This window comes from Silene latifolia, chromosome 9, assembly GCF_048544455.1.
Source record: "Silene latifolia isolate original U9 population chromosome 9, ASM4854445v1, whole genome shotgun sequence".
In the NCBI taxonomy this organism is placed as follows: Eukaryota; Viridiplantae; Streptophyta; class Magnoliopsida; order Caryophyllales; family Caryophyllaceae; genus Silene; species Silene latifolia.
This window is the reverse complement of record NC_133534.1, coordinates 110670194-110689165: the sequence shown is the minus strand read 5'-3', so window position 1 is coordinate 110689165 and position 18972 is coordinate 110670194.

The following is an 18972-nucleotide window of genomic DNA, read 5'->3' as shown; positions in this document are numbered from 1 at the left end:
TAACGTTATAACCCGTATTTGTGATCGATCAGTCAACTGTTTGACTTATGGCTCGTTGAACCCACCATCAATCGACTGCACAATATAATAGCCAGAGTTATCAGCTCATTAAGGCAATTACGGACCAAAACAAATATAATGTAATTCAGTTCACTTTGTGGCGTTCAATGTTGTCGGTACAATCCACATGAAAAACAAAATATTATATTAAAACGATGAAGTTATAAATAGTATATGAAAAGATAATGTATCAAATCCATAATCAACTACTACAACTCAGGAACACGTTTAATTCCCATGGAAATAACGTGCCCTACATGCTTATCATAATTCAGTAGTAGAATCTGCTACAACATCCTGTTTGGAATTCTTCCATTTGACCGCAGCACCATTAAGAGTCAAGACGAACCCGGACTGAGATTTTAGAATCATCTCGATCCGTTTGGAAGCTAGCATCTGCATAACCGGTTGCGCATAGCTTAGTATCTCCTCCATAAGTCAATACCCAATCCTTAGTCCTCCGTAGGTACCTGGATTCTTTTGGTACCGACTCGTCATACTCAATGCATATGCCACGTCTGGACGAGTGCATATCATGGCATACATGATTGATCTTATAGCTGATGCATAAGGAACACGACTCATGCGCTCAACCCCTTCTTGGAGTTGGTCATGCTGAACCTCTCAAGAATCTTATCCAAATAAGACTCTTGACTAAGTGATAACGTCCGTCGTGATCTATCTCGGTAGATACGGATTCCCAAAATGCGTTGTGCCTCACCCAGATCTTTCATCTGGAAATGGTTCTTCAACCATCCTTTAACCGAAGATAAGAGAGGAATGTCATTCCCAATCAAGAGTATGTCATCGACATACAATATCAAGAATACAATCTTAATCCCACTCGAATTGATATATAAGCATAGTTCCTCGAACGATCGAGTGAAACCATACTCTTTTATCACCTGGTCGAAACGATGATTCCAACTCCGAGAAGCTTGCTTAAGTCCATAAATGGAACGCTTAAGCTTGCATACTTTCTTAGGATGTTCAGGATCTATGAAACCTTCGGGTTGTACCATGTACAACTCTTCCTCCAAATAACCGTTTAAGAAGGCGGTTTTCACATCCATTTGCCAAATTTCATAGTCATGAAATGCGGCAATCGCTAAGATTATCCGAATGGAACGTAGCATGACTACAGGTGCAAAAATCTCATCATAATGCAATCCTTGCACTTGAGTGAAACCTTTTGCCACTAGTCGTGCCTTATAGGTATCTGGTTGCGCGTCTACAGAGTGCTTTATTTTGTAAAGCCATTTTCACTGTAGAGGTTTTACCTTAATAGGTAAATCAACAAGATCCCATACGTCATTCTCATACAAGGAGTCCATCTCGGATTGCATGGCTTCGAGCCATAGCTTTGAGTGGGAACAGGCCATAGCACCTTTATAGGTAGCGGGTTCATTACTGTCTAGGAGCAAATCGTCATTCTCCTCGACCATACCAATGTATCTGTCCGGAGGATTAGAGACTCTACCCGACCTCCTAGGTTCCTCAGGAATATTAACCGTATCATCAGTTAGAGGAACTACTTCCTCCATCTGTTCCTCGGTTGTTGGTTCTGGAATCTCCGACGGCTTGAAGGTTCTATTACTTGTATTGTTCCCGAGAAATTATTTCTCTAAGAACGTCGCACTAGCCGCAACAAAAACTCGATGTTCGGTAGGCGAATAGAAGTAATGACCAAACGTTCCTTTTGGATAACCAATAAAGTATGTCTTGACCGATCGCGGGTCGAGCTTATTCTCGTGTCTCCACTTGACATAAGCCTCGCAGCCCCAAACCCGAATAAAGGACAAGTTAGGGACCGTTCCCTTCCACATTTCATGTGGAGTCTTGTCGACAGCTTTAGTCGGACTTCGGTTAAGTATAAGAGCAGCTGACAAAAGAGAAAAGCCCCATAATGAATCAGGTACTACCGTGTGACTCATCATGGATCGAACCATATCAAGCAAGGTTCGATTTCTCCGTTCGGACACACCATTCAATTGAGGTGTTCCAGGTGGAGTTAACTGTAAAACGATTCCACAGTCTTTAAGGTGTTGATCAAACTCATTTGAAAGATATTCGCCACCTCGATCTGAACGCAGTGCTTTAACCTTTCTACCTAGTTGGTTCTCAACCTTGTTCTGGTATTCCTTGAATTTCACAAAGGTCTCACTTTTATGCTTCATTAAGTAGACATATTCGTATCTACTCAAATCGTCCGTGAAAGTGATAAAATATCTATAGCCATCTCTAGCGGTAATTTACATAGGTCCACAAACATCAGTATGTATGAGTCCTAATAGGTCACTAGCGCGCATTCCAACACTTTTGAAGGAAATTCGAGTTATCTTGCCAATGAGACATGATTCACACGTGCCATATGTAGAAAAATCGAATGCGGGAATAGTCCCATTCTCGACGTTTTTCATTTATGTGTCCCATTCGACAATGCCATAGATAGGTTTGATCTTTGTCACCAACCTTTAAATTTCTTATTATTCACGTGTAATATTTCCGTGGTTTGATCTAAGATGTAAATTCCATTCATGGAAACTGCTTTGTCATAAATCATTTCATTGAAAGAGAAAATACAGCTATTATCCTTTATTGAAAATGCAAATCCGTCTTTATCGAGTACGGAAACAGAAATAATGTTCTTAGATAAACTAGGTACATAGTAACAGTTATATAAATATAACTCAAACCCACTAGGGAGCTGGATTACATATGTTCCTGTGGAGACTGCAGCAACTCGTGCTCCATTTCCAACTCGCAGGTGCACATCACCCTTTCCGAGAGGTGTGATGTTCTTTAGGCCCTGCAAATGATTACACATATGAGAACCACAACCAGTATCAAGTACCCAAGTTCCGAAACTTGCATGGTTAATCTCAATCATATGAATATAAGATGACATACCAACAGGAACGACGCGGCCTGCTTTATTCGGCCTTCCTAGGCTTAACCCAACCCATTCGACCAATTGTCCCGTCTGGATGGTCCAAATTCTTATCTGGGCCTAAAGATGGATAACAATTGACGTCAACCATACCGTGGTACATACTCATGTTTGTATCAAGAGCTTTCAGAACTCGAGGTAATAGACTAGGAACCGACCTTACTCATGTTGGGCACGGACCTCTCCACAGACCAGGGTATGATTGCTTAGTATGGCAACCCACCTTTTAAACCAAAACTCTTTAAATGCACTCAGCATACCGTTGTAATGCCCATATGTATATTTGTATCATATACATGACCACCATTTGTAAAGAAAACTGATACCGTCGTAGAGTACCAAAGATAAATTTATAAATCCAAGCTACTACTATAGCTAGTGGCAGTGAGGGTCGAACCACAGGGAGGCGATGCAAATAATAGTTGTCTAACTTCAGTCTAAGGTAATAGTGTTGAGGGGGGTTTGATTTGAATAATTCTATAACTAAAGGCAATAGTATTAAAACTAAGCTAAGGAAAATAAATGAGCAATGAATGAAAATATATGAAATCAAAAATTAAAAGGGTGCTAAGATGGTCGGTTCACTGTAATTTCGGCGGCAGTATCCTAGGTAAGTCTGAGTCAATCATGTGAGACGGGAAAATAAGAAGTCCTCTCGGCCCAGTCTTAACAAGTAGCATCTTTCGATCTCGCTACGGGTCCCTAATATCACTAATGCTAACTTTCGTCCTGAAAAGTGACATTAAAACCCTAAATTAACTTATCTCTCGATCTTATTAATTTAGTCGTCTTAATTAAGCAGTCTATCTCCCTTCCCTATCTTTCGATCTTATTGGATCGGTCAATTCCTAAGCATTCAACTAGTCGCGTGCACTCGATTCGTCAAACATAGCAATTAAATTAAACAAGACGAAATTAATCTCACGGGAGCCAGTCGATCGACCAGGACAGACGGTCTGTCGACTGTGGCGCGATTTCAGGTCTACGAATTTATACGCCGCCTACACTACAGATTCCCTACATCTTAGCACGTTGAATTTAGCTACTCATGGTGATAATAATATCAACGATAAAATTAACAATTAAAACAATCGAATTCATAGTCGAATTAACTAAACAAATAAATAACATAAAACAATAATATGGCTTTGGGAAATCTAACTAGCAATTTCTAATCTATGAACGAATAAAGTAAACTGAATAAGGGAACCAAAATTACCAGTAGAAAGCAGGAAGAAGAATCCGAGAGTACGAACGAAAATAAATTGTATGGAATGAATGTGAATACTAATGCAAAACTCAATATTGAACCCTAATTATTCGATCCCTAAAAACTGATGATAATAATCTGATAAAAGGGTTACGTTATATAGGAATATAACGTGATTCTTATTTCCTAAAACCTAATTACAATGGGCTTCCTTGTTTCCAATTTTGCGTCAGATTAACGGTGTGGCCGATCGACCACTGGGACCGGTCGATCGACTGAACTGCACTGTACAGGAGCTTCTGATAGTCGTGCTCTGGTCGATCGACCAGATGTGTCAGTCGATCGACTGCCTTAGTTGATACTTGGCTCCAAAAACCTCGTAAAGTTGTCTTTCAGGCCTCGATACGCGCACCAAGTTCGCTTCCCGAGTCTTTACTCCATGTCAAATGCAATGCTAAGTACTTAGGGACGGATTTGGCTCGATTTCCGCTGAATTCTTCACATTTCTGCAATATTACACAAAAACACGAAAGTAGACGGAAATAGGGAAAATAGTAGCTTAAACTACACAAATGAGCTCTGAGATGCGTGTAAAATAGGGTGTAAAACATCATATAAATGACACGCATAAAAAACTATGATGAAATTTCGTAAAAAAATAAATAAAATCCTTTCAAAATGTAAATATTTTCGAAAATGGTCTAAAATAGCGCAAAATAAGCCGAAACTCTGTCCAAATTTCGAACCCCTTTCAAAACCCGTGCAAAAAAAAAAAACAAAAAAAAACATTTTAAACCAAAATATTTTCAAACCATTTAAATGTAAATATGTAAATTCAATTGGGATAAGTTAGAGTCAAAATCCAAACCGACTATGTCCTAGTCGGAACTCTGTCGAATCAAAAACCAGTCTTCCTTTACATTTTGGGTCTTTTCAAATTCAAGTTAAGTCCTAAGGCGTTACGCCGTCATTTTGGACCCCTACCCCAATTCAGTTAGGATCTAAACATTTACACACCTCGACTCACACACTCGAGGCTAACATGTCGAGTCGTTCCAAAATCCGTCTCTCGAATTCTCCTAATGACACGTTCGGGACACACATACCTGAACCTCGAGTCAAGTCTATCTTAAAACACGAGTATAAAATCAACACGTGTCATCAATCCCGTCAATAAGGTCAACCATATGAGGGTCACTCAGTCAAAGTCAACACACGAGTCTAAAATTTAAGTCAAGCACCGTGATTCCAAACACGAGAAGTCGCTCACGACATTTCGAGAATTCACAAGTCAAGAGTCTAGTTATGCCGCCTCGTCCTCATATGTTTTCCTTCGTATATCCCTTATTTGTCGCCTTAGTATGCGTGATCCCATGCGAAATAAAGTTGTAACGCGCGTCATTTTCTTCTCGGTAGGAATTCTGCGATTTCCAATGAAAATGTTCAAGAACGTTTATCTGTCGTCGTCGAAGAACTAAGTACTGCAGTCATTAAGCTTCATGCCACCATTGAAGACTTGAGCACTCATGTCATGAATATGGAAAACAAGATGGGCATGATGAAACCTTTACCATCTTCTCTTACCCCAAGGCCATGGCATAACTTCAACATAACTCACCCATCTAAGAAGGCCAATGAAGACAAAGGAGTCAACCTCTTAGAAACTCCAACCAGAAGGTCGGGACGAGCTCATAGGGAATTTATTGACTTCGGGACCACATATAAAGTAGCTCTACAATGGCTGGTTTCCCAGGGAAAGCTCCATCCAATTGGTCCAACCCAGACCGTGAAAAGATATTGCCTAGGTGGAAGGGCAATTCATATTGTCAGTACCATCGAGGTAGGGGACATGATACGGAGGAATGCCACCTTCCATCAAGCGATCCAATAAGATCGACCCTCTTGGGTCTAACAACACTAAACATGATGAAGAGTCATTCCTAGATTGTTCTTATCTCCTCGATCCTCGTGACAACGAAGAAATCAATGTCCTCGAAGACGACGATATCAAAAGTGGAATGCTCATTGTAGATACCAAGTATCTGCTGAGACTCCAACAAACACCCGATGATTATCGGACTATAACATGTTTTGGAATCGCGGCGTTTGATCGACAGTTTGTGTACAACTTTACGTCGAAAAACTTAAAACGATTTCGAAAATAAAACATTTCAAAACATTTCAAAAATACCTGGAATGTTTAATGCATGACGACGGGGTCGCAATGACACTAACTAGAGTGAAAACCGACACCGGACCAAAAAACGACTCAAAAATTCAAATCCCGACTCCAACAACGAGTCAAACCGAGTCAACCACAAAAAAAAACATTCAAAACCTTCTATGCTAAGATTTCCTGGATTTATGAATGGTCAAGTACCAAACATATGACTACAAATCCTAGAATAGAACAAATCATGATTGCTCTTGTGTGAAAGCGACAAGAGAACTCGAAGACCCGCGACGTGGCTCGCGCCTCTTTGAGCAGCCCAGGTGGCCACGTCGCTCAAACTCACACAACCACTCCTTTTCCTATAAATACCCCTCAAAGGCCCCCATTAGGGAACTTACGCGAGTGTCCGCCCCCTCTTTTCTCCCTTAAAATTCTCGACTCGACTTCTTAAGTCACGATCCGACGCGTATTTATGACCTACCGATCGTAAATACAAGTCTTACACATTTTTTGTAACCGCCATCGTGCATTAAATCACATGACCGACCACTTCGACCACTATACCGTCACTAATCTTAAAACACTCTTTTTATTTACCAAAACGGTTTTAAACCGAGTTTTTTCCGACCAAACGAGTTGTTACACTTACGTCGGTCACTCGCCATAACCAAACATGTAAGTATGAGGGTGTAAAAATCCTTCTTTTATTATATTTTTACTTGTTTCATGACTATAACATGCTAAAACATGCATAACATTAACCAAAACAGGGAATAAACGAGCCAAAACTGATTTTTGGCCTGAGACAGAAGCCCCTTGGTTCGCCGGTTTGCCCGCGCCTCAATGGGGTGTCCAGGTCAGAAATCAACCGTGTTTGTTCTCGTCATTTCTCTTTAATTCATTTTCATATTTACAACCGGTTTTTATTATTTCAAATATTTTCGAACCCTTTTATTTTATTTTATTTGTTTTAACCATAAAATATTTTTCACCCTTGGTTCCTTATACCATGACGGTTAAATCCGTGTTTCGGTGATAATATTTGCTTAATAACATTTAAAAGGTATTTTAAAACCTTTTATTTCATTTTTGGGAGGTATTTTAAAGCCTTTCATCATTTCTTTACATTTTCAAAACAAGCATATTAGTCACCAACACAAAGTCATCCTTGGTTCTACATACTATGCCGGATTTTAACCCAGGTACGATGATGAGTATCGACTAATGATATTCAAATGAACTTAAAACAATTAGTTCATAATTGTTTTCAAAACTATTCATGTCAAACTTGTCAAAGTCGAACATGACACCGAATATCCTCAAATAATGATGATTATTCGAGTCTCGTTCCTCAAATCAACAAATACGGTCTAAACGACCCTTTCATACCAAATCGGGTCAAATACCCACTTTTCAATACGTTTTATAAACGTTTTTCAAAGGTCAGAATACGGTATATCACCGTAGGTTGACCCGCGCCTAAAATAGGCCTTTCAATTCTCATTTTCAAAACCAGGGGAGACCCCCTTGCATCGCCAACAGGCTCGCGCCTCATATGGCTGCCTGGTGTAGGATCTGTTCCCCTTCCACCATTAGTCCAGGACGATCCCGACTCCGGTTAGCCCGGATATAGGATGGATCAGATGACTATTTGATCATTCAAAATCATATTTGCAAAATGCTTTACTAAGAAAAATGGATCACGTTATTCACAATAAACCTAATACGGTAAATGGTTGTTTAATTCCCGTCTTGCATGCAAATCAACCATAAATCCAACTCGACATCTTATACTTGATACTTGGATTAAATCAACCGACTTAGAAAGCTTTCACATGTTAGGTTTAAATTATTGGATGCGCATTCATGCATTTAAACCGTTTTATCAACTTTTGCATTCAACCAACCAAGATCGATCAGTAGAGGCCGCTACCGCGGGCGGGATTGGGTGTCTGATTAAAGGGCTTCCCAATACGTACCTTCACCTCTTACTCAGAAACATTGGATAGTGGACGACCTTATCCAGGGCGTACGAGAGTCATTCTAGAGATAGGATGCTAAAGAGGGACGATTTCCTTATCTTGAATACCTATGTCAAACGCTGCTTTATGTGCTTCGATTTGACCGAGGTATAAAGTGGATTTCGAACGGGTTCCAAGCATCCCACAAATGCTTGGTGGCGACTCCGAATATTTCTAATCGTTTCGAGACCGTTACCGAGACGAAACCGACCGATCTAAAACGATCCGGTCGAAAGAATTTTTACGGCGCCGAGCGTGGCTTTCAAAAAGACCGCTGCACGTCCGCAGATCGAACCAGACCTGCAGGTGGGCCATGTCCACAGATTGGCGACTCTGCTGGGGAAAACTAGGATACTTACGTCTTTGTGATCCCTAGATGGTGAGACTCGAACGAGGTCTTGGTTGGAATGCATTAATTGATATTACAGTCACGGTCGGGTTCGTTGTCCGGGGCCACAACCTAACCTTCATCGACCAATTGGCTCGTCTCGTCGGCGTGAATTTTCTCATCCCCGCGTTTCGAATCCCGATTGAGTCAAGCATACCATTGACGTTATACATTTCTGTTTCGTCAAAGATCTTTCATCACTTTCGAGCACGAGACTAGGGCACCCTCCTTACACATTTTGTTTAGATTGGTATCCCTCTCGCAAATCGGGGTTTGATTGCTTGGTGTGTAACCCACCCTTCTAAGCCAAAACCCGTGTCAGCATAATGCATAATATAATGAAACTGTGAGTGCTTATGTGCTACTTGATCATAAGTCCTTCCGTGTCATTTTTCAAAACTTTCAAAAAACAACTTTTTGCGCCGTTATAATGGCCATTTCAAACCTCGGTCTTTCGCCGACCGTTGCTTTTCAACACGCCTTTCTAGGCCATCGTAATGACGATTTTCAAACCCGGTTTTTAAAGCCATTTCAACACGCCTTTCTAGGCCGTCGTAATGACGATTTTGAAAACCCGGTTTTTACAACCATTTCAACACGCGTTTCTAGGCCGTCGTAATGACGATTTTCAAACCCGTTTTTTTCAACACGCCTTTCTAGGCCGTCGTAATGACGATTTTCAAACTCGGTTTTCTACAACCATTTCAAATCACCTTTTTACGCCGTTATAATCGCCGCGTCTAGACACGGATTTTAACCCATTTCGGGCCGACAATGGCTCTTTCAAAACCCGAGAAAAGCACACTCCCCGAGACACTTTCGAGATCCCGAGGACCATGCACCGTCCCCGAGACCTCTTTTCAAACTAAATTTTCAAAACATACAATTTTGAATTTCAAAACCGTCTTGGGAGGCTGATACCGTCGTAGAGTATCAAAAATAAAATTTATAATCCAAACTACTACTATAGATAGTGGCAGTCAGGGTCGAACCACAAGGAGGCAAGCAATTTAAAGTTGTCTAATTTAACTCTAAAGTAACAGTTTTGGGGGGGGGGGGGGGTTCGATTTGAATGATTCTATAACTAAAGGGGCAATAAAATTAAAACTAAACTAAAGCAAATAAATGAGCAATTAAAGAAAATAGATGAAATCAAATATTAAAAGGGTGCTAAGATGGTCGGTTCACTGTAGTTTCGACGGCAGTATCCTAGGTAAGTCTGAAATAATCCCGTAAGACGGGAAAATAAGAAGTTCCCTCGGTCCATTCTTAACGGGTAGCATCTTTCGATCTAGCTACGGGTCCCTAAGTATCACTAGTACTAACTCTCGCCCTGAAAAGTGATTCTTAAAAGCCTAAATTTTACTTATCTTTCGATCTCAGTATAATTTAGTCGTTTCAATTGGTAGTCTAATTCCCTCCCCTATCTTTCGATCTAATGGATCGATCAATTACTAAGTATTCAACTAGTCGCGTGCACTCGATTTATCGAATTAAGCAAATTAATCAATTAAAACGGAGCTGATCTTACGTGAAGCGGTCGATCGACCAACGGGCTCAGTCGATCGACCAAGACCCGAATCAGGTCTACGAAATCTACGCCGCCTACACTACAGGTCCCCTACATCTTAGCACGAAGGGTTTAGCTACTCATGAAAGAATTTATAACAACAACGAAATTAACAATTAACGAAATTGAATGCATGACTAAATAAACTAAGCAAATAAGATGCATAAACGAAATAAGGCTTTGGGAAACTACTCTATGCAATCCTAATCTATGAATGTATAAAAGCAAACTGAAATCAAGGAATCAGAATTACCGAATGAAAGCAGGAAGAAGAATCCGAAGGCACGAACTTTATTGACGAAAATAAAGCTAATTATATTGAACGTTTATCAACTAAATTCTTATCTATGAAATCTGATGCTAAAAACTTGATATTGAAACCTAAAATTTCGATGCCTGTTCTGAAACAAAGGTTCACGTTATATAAGAGTATAGCGTGACTCTTATTCCTAAAAACCTAATTACAATTGGCTTCTAACTCTCGTCTTTAATTTGCGTCAGAGTCACTGTGTGGTCGATCGACCAGGTGTGTCAGTCGATCGACCAAGCTTCGCTGTACAGTAGCTCCTGATCTGATTTAGGAATCTTGCTCTGGTCGATCGACTAAGGGCATCAGTCGATCGACTGCTTCAACAGGTACTTTACTCCAAAAGCCTCGTATATTTGTCTTTCAGGCCTCGATACGCGCACCAAGTTCGCTTCCCGAGTCTTTACTTCACGTCAGGTCCTATGCCTAGTACTCGGGGACGGATTCAGCTCATTTTCTGCTGCATTCTTCCCATTTCTGCAATATTACACAAAAACACGAAAGTAGACGGAAATAGGGAAAATAGTAGCATATACTACATAATTGAGCTCTGAAATGCGTGTAAAATAGGGTGTAAAACATCATATTTAGGACACGCATCAAACTTCCCCAAACCAAACCCTTGCTTGTCCCCAAGCAAGAACTAGACTCGATCTTAAAACCTAATGGAACGCGTTCATTCTCAGAGCTAAATGCAAACTGCAAAGCCTAAACAAGTTTAATGCTAAAAATCAATAATCAATTAGTAATATGAATCATGCAAATGAGTTATGTAGTCCTTAAAAATTGCTGAACTTTAAACTATAGAGACTTATCATATTGGACTCTCACGGGTCGCTCAAATCACACAAATAAGCATAGGTGAATATATGTAAAAGATAGAAAGAAGTAATTTTGTAATGACTCTCACCTAACTACGACCTATAAGAACATGCCTGCAATCTAATATGAAAATGATCTCTACAACCGTACATATGCATTCCAACCATTAAAGACCATTGACACATGCCGAGGGTACAATTTCGATATGTGAGGCTATCGGTAAGAAGGGGATAAGACGAATTTGGTAAAAACAGAGTTATAAGCCAAGCTAGTAACTAAGGGAACCAAATTAATAAATCATTCCAACTTCTTGCTCAAGATTAAACAATAAAGCGGTGCTAACAGTAAGCACAAATCTCACATTCTCCATACAAACTTAATTCCCCAAATGATATTACTTGCAACATGGGAATATAAAATCACCAACTAATGAAGATTCAATCATGTGATTTTTTTTTCTTTTTTTTTCTTTCTCTTTTCTTTTTTTTTTTTCTTTTTCTCATCTTTCTTTCAACTTTTCCTTTCTCATCTTTCCAATATTATCTCAATAAGAGCATATGCAACCAAAAAATGAAGTAACAATCCCAAAAACTAAAACCACTAGCTTGACAAGGGCATGCTAAATATAGGATGTAGTTAATAGGACAAAAAGGCTATTTTTGGCAGTGTGAGGCTTATGGGAAAAATGAATAAAGGGGTGGCCTCTTCCACATGTGTCAACATACCACAAACCGAATGCATACAGGTATTAAGCAGATTAAGTTCATATTTATGCATATTGATATAACATGTCTCATAAGGAGTACTACTCACATTCCTAAATAAACTGGTCATGAATGTCACTAGTTATAAGGCTCTAAAACTCAGAATATAATGTAGTTTGCCAAAAATGTAAGTCAAGTCTCAAGATTCAGCGAATAAATTAACGAAAAATCGTAGGTATGCAATAAGACTCTACTAATAACATGTTAATGAGCACGACTTAGGCGTAAACTGACGAAAATGCAATCTCATCATTGAACTACTACCGTTCCGACTCGACCTACATGCTAAAATAAACGTGCAATTTTTTTGAATTTTTTGAAATTTTACAATTTTTTTGATTTTCTGTATATAAGAGGAAAATAAATAACAATGCAAGACAAAAATGTAAACGTGAATGCAAAACAGAATGAACGCAACGCAAAACCCTTCCCCAAACCAAATCACACAATGCCCTCATTGTGCAAAATCATATGAGAAAATAATCAAGGGAAATGGGAATTTGCGATAATATTAACTAAAAAGACATGAAGGAGACATGGGGAACTCACAAAACTTTAAGCGCAGCAAAAGGAAACCTCCCCAAACCAGCGTGAGCTAGAAGGTTTCCGTAGCCAGCAGTGCTACCATAAGGTACCTGAAAACACAAAAGTACCGCGCATAATTCTGAGAAAACAACTAAGGAACGAGAAATATGTGCAAAAAGAATAAAAATAGAAGAAAAGGGAATCAGCACGGGAGGTGGTCGATCGACCAAAGGTATCAGTCGATCGACCAGAGCACCTGGGAACAGTCCCTCTGGAGTCCTCCTTATCAGTCGATCGACCAGGGGGTCCAGTCGATCGACTGACATACATGACGATTCTGCCTCTTTTCTTCGAATTAACTCAATGAATTGAGTTAAGTTGGTCTAATAACCTGCAATTGCACATAAATACAGCGCCCAAAATTGCGCAAACCCAAAAATAACAGTCTATAGTCTTATAAAATCCTATGCAAACCAAATAAAGCGAAGTCTCGCACAAACCAAAGCAGTAAATAGTCTAACAAAAAAAATAGTAAATAAATTGTTTTAAAAGGAGTTGATCAACTAATAGTTGATCAAGAATGGCCACGGAATGGCCCACTTGCTCGGCTTTTGGCTACAAGAAGTAGCCTCTACAGTGCTCATCCTCTCAGCTGCACTCCTAACAACTCCAATATCCGCAGAACTCAACGGATCAACATCTCTAACATCTTCCCAATCACTGACCTCGTCTGGCTCGGCAAAATCCAAATCGGACTCCGTCACTTTGACTGGCTCCTCATCCGGCTCCTCATCAGGCACCTCATCAGGCTCCTCATTAGGCTCCTCATCAGTTGCATAGCTCAGACACCCTAGACTGCATCTCTGCACAATGGGCTCTCTCACAACTGGAGCAACATGCGGCTCTAAATTCCTCAAACCAGCTCCTGCAATAGTCAAAACAGAAGGATCTTCCTCCAATTTGCTCCCAATCTGGGGCGGAGGTGTTATAGCAGAATTAGGCATAGGGGCAGGCATATCAGGCAACACAACATAAGATTTAAATACATTGCAAGTTACTGGGTACATAGCATCGTTCTTCTTATAGGTCTCGGCAAAAACAATGGACTGTTTTCCTACCTTAAAGGTCAACGTCCCTGAGCCAACATCTATAACTGTACCAGCAGTGTGCAGAAATGGTCTACCCAAAATGATAGGAATGTGAGCATACTCGGGTATATCTAGCACAATGAAGTCAATTGGGAAAAAGAACTTTCCTATTTGCACAGGAATGTCCTCTAAGACTCCTATAGGCTGGACCGCAGAACGATCAGCCATCTGCACTGTCATGTTTGTAATTGCAAACCTAGTCAATCTCAATTTCTTAGCAAGACTCAAAGGCATAACACTAATATTGGCCCCTAGGTCACACAATGCCTTCTCAATAGAAAAGGTGCCAATATTACATGGGACTGAAAAACTACCAGGTCTTCTAGCTTATGAGGTGCGATGTATGAGTCAAATAGGAAGATGACTCCTCGCTTAATGCGACAGATTGCACAAAGATCAAGTGACTTCTTTTTAGACAACAGCTGCTTCATAAATTTCATATAGGCAGGCACTTGATTAACTAATTCTAGGAAAGGAACTTGCACATTTAAACTACGAATAACATCTTTAAACTTGTTAAACAATACCTGTTCCTTTGTCGGCACCAATCTCTTTGGATACGGGGCTGTAAGAAGCAACTTAGCCCTCTCCTCTAGGTCTCTCATACCGGCATCAGTGGACTTAGGCTGAAAATCCACTACTTTGTCCTTGTTGTAGCTCGAACCTTCTTCAGACCATCTCAGGAATGAACCATTAACCGTCGTAGGGTCATACTTTGGAACCGGAACTGACCCATCAGCATTTCGATCTTACCTCAATAATTTCGGAGTCGTCGTACCCCGAAATAAGTAGTGCCTCTAGTTATCTGGCATTGGCGGACGAAAAGGTTCACAATCAGACGTATCTTCAGTCGATCGACCAGGTGTGTTAGTCGATCGACCAACTGCACTGTTGCTCAAAGTTTCTATTTTGTTACAGACTTGCCACTGTTCACCAGATGCGGTCGATCGACCAGGTGTGTCAGTCGATCGACCGATGCACCTGCTGATCGTCTTTTTCTTGCTACTGTTCATTCCGGCCTTTTTCTTACTCGGTTCTGCCTCATCTTTTTCTGTAACATCTTCGACCATAGTGGGCCCATTAAGGGTAGACCCACTCCTCAAAGTCATTGCATTTAAAGTCTCTTTTTGATCCGGCTGCGACGGTAATTACCCCGTAGCTCTAGTTGCAGTTTTGCTTGCCAATTGGGCAATTTGGCTCTCCAACATTTTTGTAGAAGTCTCTCTAGCTAGAGACTCCTTTTGCAGCAAACCCGACAAATTCTGAACCATGTTTTTCAATTCGGAAATATCAGAACTTTGAAATTGCTGCTGCTGAGGCACATAGGGAGGCTTTTGACACTACTGCTACTTATGAGGGGGCACATAGTTTTGCTGCTGCTGCTGTGGTGGTGGACGTGGATTAAGGACATTCTGGTTAGTCCACCTCATATTGGGGTGGACATTTGAGGGATCGGGATAAGCACCAGTCTGCCTAAAATGTTGAAAGGCAGTACATGTTTCATTCGAACTAGTACAGAACTCCGAAACATGTCCCTCTCCTCCACATCTTTTGCATGTAAAGGGACCGTCTGAATCTGCATTAACTTTATATATCCCACTTTTTTGGGATCCCCCAAAATCTAACTTGTCGAATCTCACAGTAAGGGCCTCTATTGCAAAATTTGTAGTAGGAGATTCAAATTTGCTCTTTCTCTCGATTCCCTCTAGAATTCCCATGCTCAACTTTATGGGTGGCCATATCTTCAATAATCTTCCACCCCTTAGTCTCTCCACTATTCTCCCGGAATCGCCATTAGTCGCAAGATCCAGGATAACCCTCTGATCATCATAAAGCCCATTATAGAATTGATTACACAAGAACCATTGCTCGAACCCATGGTGCGGAATAGATCGCACCAGATCTCTTGAAACGGACCCATGCCTCATGAAAATCCTCATCGAACCCCGTTTAAAGCTTGTGATCCGAGCTCTAATCGCATTGGTCTTCGATGCGAGAAAATATTTTTATAAAATGCTAGGGCCACCTATTCCAATCAGTAATCCCATTAGCAGCTCGATCCGGATCTCGATACCACTCCCTAGCAAATCACGGAGCGAGAATATGAACATCGTCTCTTTTATCTCGGTCCTGGGTCACACTGTGGTGGGGGTATGGAACAACAATAGTCAATGAATATCTCCATATGTTTAGCTGCATCTTCTTTTGCAGCTCCCCCAAATTGGTTTCTCTCAACCAAGTTAATGTAGGACGGTTTCGCCTCGAATTTTCTATCCGTCCCAAATTGGTAACGCGAACCCCTTATAGAGATTCTCGCTTTTTGGCTCGAGTGATCAAGGCTATACTTGCTTCTTCAGCCATATCCGGAGATGTAACGGTCTCACCAAAGAAGTAGAAATAGGAGATGAAGGTGGATCCTCCTCAAATAACTCGTTCTCGTAATAATCGGACAGAGTACTCGGCTCTTTCCTCTCGTCGGCAATACTCTAGATGATCGTCTCAACTCACTCAAAGTCTTCTCGATCTCAGGATCTAACGGTAGTAATTCACCACCCTATGACTTGCGCATAAGAGGAAACTACAAGTAGAATATGAGAACAGTTTAAGGAACAGATGTCCCTTAAGCTAAGCAAAAGACTAAAATAAAAACAACTAAAAATTTTAACAATTTCCTCCCCGGCAACGGCGCCAAAATTTGATACCGTCGTAGAGTATCAAAAATAAAATTTATAATCCAAACTACTACTATAGATAGTGGCAGTCAGGGTCGAACCACAAAGAGGAAAGCAATTTAAAGTTGTCTAATTTAAGTCTAAAGTAACAGTTTTGGGGGGGGGGGGGGGGGTGGGTTTGATTTGAATGATTCTATAACTAAAGGGGCAATAAAATTAAAACTAAACTAAAGCAAATAAATGAGAAATTAAAGAAAATAGATGAAATCAAATATTAAAAGGGTGCTAAGATGGTCGGTTCACTGTAGTTTCGACGGCAATATCCTAGGTAAGTCTGAAATAATCACGTAAGACGGAAAAATAAGAAGTCCTCTCGGTCCATTCTTAACGGGTAGCATCTTTCGATCTAGCTACGGGTCCCTAAGTATCACTAGTACTAACTCTCGCTCTGAAAAGTGATTCTTAAAAGCCTAAATTTTACTTATCTTTCGATCTCAGTATAATTTAGTCGTTTCAATTGGTAGAGTCTAATTCCCTCCCCTATCTTTCGATCTAATGGGTCGGTCAATTACTTAGTATTCAACTAGTCGCGTGCACTCGATTTATCGAATTAAGCAAATTAATCAATTAAAACGGAGCTGATCTTACGTGAAGCGGTCGATCGACCAACGGGCTCAGTCGATCGACCAAGACCCGAATCAGGTCTACGAAATCTACGCCGCCTGCACTACAGGTCCCCTAAATCTTAGCACGAAGGGTTTAGCTACTCATGATAGAATTTATAACAACAACGAAATTAACAATTAACGAAATTGAATGCATGATTAAATAAACTAAGCAAATAAGATGCATAAACGAAATAAGGCATTGGGAAACTACTCTATGCAATCCTAATCTATGAATGAATAAAAGCAAACTGAAATCAAGGAATCAGAATTACCGAATGAAAGCAGGAAGAAGAATCCGAAAGCATGAACTTTATTGACGAAAATAAAGCTAATTATATTGAACATTTATTAACTAAATTCTTATCTATGAAATTTGATGCTAAAAACTTGATATTGAAACCTAAAATTTCGATGCATGTTCTGAAACAAAGGTTCACGTTATATAGGAGTATAGCGTGACTCTTATTCCTAAAAACCTAATTACAATTGGGCTTCTAACTCTCGTCTTTAATTTACGTCAGAGTCGCTGTGTGGTCGATCGACCAGGTGTGTCAGTCAATCGACCAAGCTTCGCTGTACAATAGCTTCTGATCTAATTTAGGAATTATGCTCTGGTCGATCGACTAAGGGCATCAGTCGATCGAGTGCTTCAACAGGTACTTTACTCCAAAAGCCTCGTATATTTGTCTTTGAGGCCTCCATACGCGCACCAAGTTCGCTTCCCGAGTCTTTACTTCACGTCAGGTCCTATGCCTAGTACTCGGGGACGGATTCAGCTCATTTTCCGCTGCATTCTTCCCATTTCTGCAATATTACACAAAAACATGAAAGTAGACGGAAATAGGGAAAATAGTAGCATATACTACATAATTGAGCTCTGAAATGCGTGTAAAATAGGGTGTAAAACATCATATTTAGGACACGCATCAGAGGCAATACACTATTTTCCGAGCCGATTCAAACAAAACCGTCTTTTGCAAATAAACTTAAGACAACCCTTTCAACTGACCGACTTGCGGAGATTTCTATCTTCGGAAGTCGTCCGCAAAGTGACAAATGAATCTTTTTAAAAATTTCTATTTTCAAAAACTTCAGTCCACCATTCCAATTCCGCCTCGTGTCTATCGAGTCGAAGCAAACGTACTTATGGGTCTTTACGTATGAGTCGTCTCACCACGTGACTCGTCCAATGGCGTCACGCCATTACATTGGACACGTGTCAAAAGTTCGTTCAACACCGTCACGTCATAAATTGAGTCAGCACCGAGGTACCACGCACGGTCCTCCTTGTCCTGTTGAGTCTGGTCTTTGTCTCGTCCTTGTGCTGTCTGCGTTCAGTCTTTGAACCGTGTCGGATTGAGTTGTAATGTGAGCCATTTTTCTGCCTTTGAGCCATGGCCCCGTCTTCAACTTCGTCTGTCAACAACAACAACAACAATGATAACAACAGAGATGTCACGACTGATCAGCTAGCCAGCCTGCTCACCGCTCTTAAGGTCACCCTGGATCGCGTCGAGACCCGTATCGACGCCCTGGAAAACAAGGAAGCTGGAGAACATAATACTCTACCTCTGACTGAAACTAAGAAGAGGCTAAAGCTCTTGGAAGAACAGATCCTAGCCCGGGGTAACAATATCCATCTTGAGAACAACCGAAGGTTTGAACCTGTTGGGGATCAATTATCCGACAACTTT